Genomic DNA, 7,185 nt, shown 5'->3' with positions numbered 1-7,185 from the left:
TATACACAGTGTATATGTATACGCAGACATAGTCATTAAAAAAAAATGAAGTAATGCCATTTGCAGCAACATGGATGCAACTATAAATGACCATACTAAGTGGTCATCAGAAAAAGACAAATACCCTATGATATCACTTATATGCAGAATCTAAAATATGGCACAGGGCTTCCCTAGAGGCTCAGTGGTAAATAATCCACATGTCAGTGCAGGAGACATGGGTTCACTCCCTAGTCTAGGAGGATCCCACATGCCACAGAGCAACTGAGCCGTGTGCCATAAGTACTAAGCCTGAGCTCTGGAGCCTGGGGACCATGACTACTGAGCTCATGTGCCGCAACTACTGAAGCCCTCATACCCTAGAGCCTGTGCTCTGCAACAAGAGAGGCCACCACAATGAGCAGCCTGCACACTGCAACGAAGAACAGCTCCCCCTTGCCACAACCAGAGAACAGCCCATACCGTAAGGAAGACACGGCACAACCAAAAATAAAAAATAAATACAGCACAATGAACCTATCTGTGAAACAGAAGCAGACTCCCAGACATAGAGAACAGACTAATGGTTGCCAAGGGTAAGAGGGGGAAGGATTGGGAGTTTGAGGTCAGCAGATGCAAACTATTACGTATAGGATGGATAAACAAGGTCCTGCTGCATAGCACAGGAACCTCTATTTAATATCCTGTGATAAACCACAATGGAAAAGAATACCAAAAAATAAAAGAATGTGGGCATTTTCCTGGTGATCCAATGGTTAAGAATCCACCTTCCAATTCAGGGGACACAGGTTCCATCCCTGGTCAGGGAACTAAGATCCCACATGCCTAAGAGCAACTAGCCCTACATGTCGAAACTGAAGACCCAAGGCAGCCAAATTAATTAATTAAAAGTGGTGACTTAAAAAAAAAAACTGCATATATGTGTATAACTGAATTACTTTGCTGGACAGCAGAAATTAACACCATATTGTAAATCAACTTATAATTCAATAACAAACATTTTTTTAATTCAATAAATAAATAAATGGAAGGGAATGAACATGACAGGCAACCAAGACTGGCAGTTCCACCCGAATGGCCCTCAGTGCAGGGTTTTAAGATAAATCTTCTACCTCCTGGGGCTTCCCTAGTGGTCCAGTGGTTAGGACTCCACGCTTCCAGTGCAGTGGGCTCAGGTATGATCTCTAGTCAGGAAATTAAGATCCCACATGCCTCAAGGTGCAACCAAAAATAAAAGAAAGAAAGAAGAATGGGCAAGGGAGCAAATGAGCAACTGAGAGAGCTCTCACACCTCTGGAGCGGTAGGAGGTCTGGGGCTCAGTCACCTGAGCTCCCTCAACGTCTGCTGCTTCCTTGCCTCCAAGTCCTCGTCTCCCAGAAGGTTCTGGGCACCTAAATTCTTCACAAAGTGAAGCTCCCCCTCCCTGGCTCCTCCCTGAGCCAGGGGAGGCCCCTGATACTAAACATGCCCAGCCAAGGAGGCAAAACAAACAAGACCAGACAAGCACTCCAAAGGGGTAGGTCTGCAGGTGACGTAACCTGACACGCCGGGTGTGGGGATCCCCCGGGTCCCGTGGCAGTGGGAGGACGGTTACTCTGTGGGCAGGACCCACCCCCCACCCCTGGCTATCAGGAAAACCATGGACATTGCAAATTAAAACATTTATTCCCTTGGGATTTCTTTTTAGCCCACAGTGCAAATATATTTTATAAATGTTCATTCTGGGATGTAAAGTGGTTCTGGATGTGGAGCCGACAAATACGTAACTTTCTTTATGACAGGAAGACAGGCAGAGAGGAGACTGCGAGGGAGGCTGCGCTCCAACTAAGGACACATCAGCTCCATGTCTGCGGGTGGGTGACTCCCATGGCTGCACCTCCTCCATGTCCCCATCTGAGACACCTCCTCCCTGCTGGGATACCCAGAGTGCCCCCAGCCCCAACTGCAGGGCGTAGGGTGCTCCCACTCCCACTGGGTCCCTGTGCCCTGCTTCCATCTCTTGCTCTGTGGTGTGCATCCCGGTGGGGTGTGTGTGTGTGTTAGTCGCTCGGTTGTGTCCGACTGTTTGCAACCCATGAACTGTAGCCCACCAGGCTCCTCTGCCCATGGGATTCTCCAGGCAAGGATACTGGAGTGGGTTGCATTCCCTTGTCCGGAGAATCTTCCTGACCCAAGGGTCGAACCTGGGTTTTCTGCATTGCAGGCAGATTCTTTACCATCTGAGCCACCAGTGGCACGCCTCTGCAGATGGAGTGTATTCCCTTATGTGGCCACCAGGGGGCGTGAGGCCCAAGGATCTGCCCCAGCAAGGGGTAAAGGTGTGAAGGATGGGGGACCCCACTCTCCTGGTACTCCAGTGCCCTGACCCATTTTCCAGATGGGCATATTGAGCACAAACCCAGTCTCACATGCCGGGGCCAGAACCATATGGAGGTGATTAGAAGGCCAGGAGAGACCACCCATCCAGAGCCCTCACTCACTCAGCCTGTCCCACCACATTTATTGAGCACCAACTATATGACCGGGGCTCAGGACAGTCTGAGGATCAACCAAGGACTGGGGGTGAAATACAGATATCGGGCCTTGTGACCTGCATTCTCCAAAGGGGTAGGGAGGACAGCAGCCCCCCTAGACCAAAGAAATGTATTAATAAACAAATGAAAGGGAACTCACCTGCACTGGCCACGTTGCACCTGCTCAGTAGCCATGTGTGGCTGGTAGCTGCAAAGACGGAGAACAGGCTCATTGCTCCAGGAGGTCCTACCGGAAGGCACCTGCTTCCACGGTCCCACCTGATAGCTTCTCCTGGGTTGGCCCAAAAATCTGTTTAGGTTTTTCCAGGACATCTTAGAGAACAACCCAAACAAACTTTTTGGGCAACCCAATATTTTCAAGTGAGCACAGGAAATAAGTGGAGTTTTGTTTTGAGACCAAAGGGAGGAGGAACTGCAAACACACAAGTGAATAAGAGAGAAAGTGATTACTTGCTAGTTAGATTGTAGCATGTCAGGATCCTGCTTGTGACATTGTAATAGACTTTTGCAAAATGTTACCACTAGGGGAAATGTTAGTTCTTACAACTGCTGGGAATTCACTGGTGTTCCAGCAAACATTCTCAGCACAAACATTACCCCCAGGACCAAATTTGTGTGTGCCTGCTCAGTTGCTGTTGTGTCCATCTTTTTTTGGAACCCCATGGACTGTAGCCTGCCAGGCTCCTCTGTCCACGGGATTTCCCAGGCAAGAATATTGGTTTGGGTAGCTATTTCCCACCCCAGGGGATCTTTCTGACCCAAGGGTCAAACCCAAGTTTCCTGCATTGCAGGCAGTTGATGCCCCCTTAAATTTTAGGCCCAGGTGAGGGTCCTGGACCAGGTTTGGAGAGGTGATGAGCAGCTTTCTCACCATGGTGTGCTTGGCATCAGTTCCCCAGTGAAGCGAGAAACGGTCCAGGAAGTAAGGACCATGATGGGACCAGAGACTGGACAAGGTGACCCACTGGGCTGATAACCTCCACTAGGGAGGCACCAGGGCTCCAACCCACAACTTTCATGTGGTTCTTGTACCTGTGGAGTGGATGCCCCTTTGGACACAGGGCTTCCCTTGTGGCCCAGTGGTTAAGGCTCTGTGCTCCCACTGTGAGAGCACAGGTTTGATCCCTAGTTGGGGAGATAAAGTCCCACATGCTATGTGGCGTAGCCAAAACAAAACAAAAATGCTGGCAACAGGATCACATCCCTGTTTGTCCCCCAGTCTGTGCTGGGGACTTGCCGCCAGACGCTCTCCCCAAGGGCCTTCCACATCACCATCCCAGGGCCCAGATCCTGGAGGCCTCCTTGGTGCTACGGATGCAGCACCCCCTCTGGTTGGCATCCTCTCAAGAGGTCATCAGAGGGAAACCAAGGCAGGGGAGAGCTGGAACTGGTAGATGTCATGGAAACCCCACAGCATCTTCCCGAAGTTGCCCACAAACCCCAAACCCTGTGTGAAGGGGAGCACAAATCCCAGCAGATAGAAGAGACAAACATAGCCTAGTGTTAGGACCAGAGAGGGTTCACGGCACATGATGAACCCAGAGCCACTGGGCTCCAGACACTTGTCCAAATCCCAGAGGCGAGCGAGTCAGGCTGGGAGTGCCCGGCTCATTCATGGGCCCTGCCCCAAGAACCCAGCCCTCCCTTCCTCCTTCCTTTGCCAGCTCACCCCATCCAGGCTTCGACCAACGAGGTAAGTCCTTCCTCCAACTGAATTTCATCACACTTCACTTTAAACCAGTTTGTCTTCTTTCTGGGTGAGTCAAAGACCAGGACAGGCTGCAGTTTCCTGGGACAGGATGATGAAAGAAGCTGTGAGGATGAACCACCAGGAGGGCCTGGTGTGCAGACTAGTGACAGCATTGGGAACAAAACCTGCAACAAATCCCTAAACTCCAGGGTGGAGATGCCTGTGCTGGTGATAAATCACTTTTCCATACACTAAATGAGCACTTACTGTGTCCCAGACTCAGTACAGACTTGGTCCCGTCATCTTTTTCATTCTTATTGCAGGGAAATTCACAGAATATGAAATCACCCATCTAAAATGAACACTTCAGGGAATTCCCTGAGGGTCCAGTGGTTAAGACTCCAGGCTTCCCTTGCAAGGGGCACAGGTTCAAACCCTGGTGGGGAAGCCAAGATCCCACCTACTCCATGGTACAACCAAATAAAATAAAATGAAGACTTTAGTGGCATTTAACATATTCACAGGGCTGTGTAACCATCACTTGTAGTTCCAGAACATTCCATCACCCCAAAAGAAACCCAGTGCCACCGGCTGTCATCCTCAGCCCCTGACAACCAGGAACTCACTCTCTGTCTTCATGGATTTGCTTCTTGTGGACGTTTCACATAAGTGGGATCACACATTATGTGACCTTTTGTATCTGGCTTATTTCATGTTTTTTTTTTTATAAAATTTCTTTTTTAAAAAACAGTTTTGAGGGACTTCCCTGGTGACCCAGTGGCTAAGACTCCATGCTCCCCTTGCAGGAGGCCTGGGTTCAATCCCTGGTCAGGGAATTAGATCCTGCAAACTGCAACTAAAGATCCTGTATGCTACAACTAAGTCAGCAAGAACAAGAGCGGGAGCTGACCGTGGCTCAGATCATGAACTCCTTATTGCAAAATTCAGGCTTAAGTTGAAGAAAGTAGGGGAAACCACTAGACCATTCAGGTATGACCTAAATCAAATTCCTTATGAATATACAGTGGAGGTGACAAATAGATTCAAGGGATTAGATCTGGTAGACAGTGCCTAAAGCACTATGGGTGGAGGTTTGTAACACTGTACAGGAGGCAGTGACCAAACCTATCCCAAAGAGAAAGAAATTCAAGAAGGCTAAGTGGTTGTCTGAGGAGCCTTTACAAATAATGGAGGAAAGAATAAAAGTGAAGGGCAAGGGAGAAGGGGAAAGACATACCCAACTGAATGCACAGTTCCAGAGAACAGCAAGGAGAGATAAGAAGGCCTTCTTAAATGAATAGTGCAAAGACATAGAAAAAAAAAAAATAGAATAGGAAAGACTAGAAATCTGTCCAAGAAAATCTGTCCAAGAGATACCAAGGGAATATTTCATACAAGGGTGGGCATGATAATGGACAGAAATGGTAAGGACCTAACACAAGCAGAAGAGATTAAGAAGAAGTGGCAAGAATACACAGAACTATACAGGACCTGCTGTTGCTGCTAAGTTGCTTCAGTCCTGTCTGACTCTGTGTGACCCCATAGAAGGCAGCCCACAAGGCTCCCCCATCCCTGGGATTCTCTAGGCAAGAACACTGGAGTGGGTTGCCATTTCCTTCTCCAATGCGTGAAAGTGAAAAGTGAAAGTGAAGTCGCTCAGTAGTGTCCAACTCTTCGTGACCCCATGGACTGCAGCCCACCAGGCCCTCCGTCCATGGGATTTTCCAGGCAAGAGTACTGGAGTGGGTTGCCATTGCCTTCTCCATTACAGGACCTAGTGCAGCCTAAAAAATAAATCAGTTCAGTTCAGTTCAGTTGTTCAGTCGTGTCCAACTCTTTGCAACCCCATGAACCACAGCGCGCCAGGCCTCCCTGTCCATCACCAACTCCCAGAGTTTACCCAAACTCATGTCCATTGAGTCGTGATGCCATCTAACCATCTCATCCTTTGTCGTCCCCTTCTCCTCCTGCCTTCAATCTTTCCCAACATCAGGGTCTTTTCAAATAAATAAATAAATTTTTTTTTTAAAGTTTTAAGGGACTTCCCTGGCAGTCTAGCAGCTAAGACTCCAGGCTTCCAATGCAGGGAGGCGTGTGTGCTTTACAGGTTAGGACGATAATACAAAGTGTCCGGACATATACTCGCCCTGTTTCCCCTATCCTAAGCACTGTACATCAGTGTGTGTAGCTGTCTGGAGGCTGGGGGAGGGAAGCTCCAGAATCACCCGTGATTCCTCGTAATCTCGGGGTGACAGATCCAGTTTGCAGACGCCCTGGACCAGCTGCCTGCCTTGTGCCCCGTTTCCCGCGGCGCAGACAGGAGGCCCCAAGGCCAGCCCGGAAAGCCTTCAGCTCCTCTGTCTCCAGGATTTTCCTGCCACTCCTACAGGAGACGTGGAAGGACCGGGGCCTGCCGTGAAAGGGGCGGGGTCGGGCTGGGAGGGGTGGGGCCGGCCGACAGGAAACCACAAACATCAAACTTAGGGCTGCAGCTCAGGGAACAAGCTGTGCCTGGTGGCCGGGTATTGGCAGGCGGCAGGGGGCAGGCAGAGGTCAGTGGCGCGGCCTGGCAGGGCTGGACAGGGCCCCATGCCACCTGGGAGGGTGGTGGTTTAGCATGTGGCACCCACCCCATTTCCCCCACATATGCCAGGCCAGGCAAAGGACAGCATTCAGTTTGGGCTTTAGGGGAACTAGGCAGGGGGCCGTGGTCCTGGCTGGGGCAGGGTAGCTGTGGGGTTTGAGAAGAGGACTCCAGAGGGCGGCTGAGCAAATGCAGGAGCGGGGCCAGGCTCCAAGGTATCCCTGAAGATTCCTCAGGTAGGGCCAAGTCAGGGAGGTGCCACTTGCCAAGCCTGGGGTCCTAGGCAGGAGAGGGAGAGCCCCCTTTGAGCCCCACTTCACAACATCCAGGCTGTCCCTAGGCACTGCTAGATACCACTCCCTGCAAAGCCCCCATC

General features: G+C 50.3%; 1 long non-coding RNA gene across 1 annotated transcript; it reads right to left on the bottom strand.

Annotated features, from left to right (window-relative positions):
- Positions 1–898: 898 nt before the first annotated feature.
- Positions 899–6,250, bottom strand: LOC129628346 (uncharacterized). The gene is made up of 3 exons (XR_008702787.1): positions 4,205–6,250; positions 2,675–2,947; positions 899–1,212 (listed from the first exon to the last, which is right to left on the bottom strand). It is a non-coding gene; the product is annotated as an uncharacterized LOC129628346 (long non-coding RNA).
- Between the last annotated feature and the right edge of the window lie 935 nt (positions 6,251–7,185).

This window comes from Bubalus kerabau, chromosome 1 (assembly GCF_029407905.1).
Source record: "Bubalus kerabau isolate K-KA32 ecotype Philippines breed swamp buffalo chromosome 1, PCC_UOA_SB_1v2, whole genome shotgun sequence".
Lineage (NCBI taxonomy): Eukaryota > Metazoa > Chordata > Mammalia > Artiodactyla > Bovidae > Bubalus > Bubalus kerabau.
This window is presented reverse-complemented; position numbering and strand designations above follow the sequence as displayed.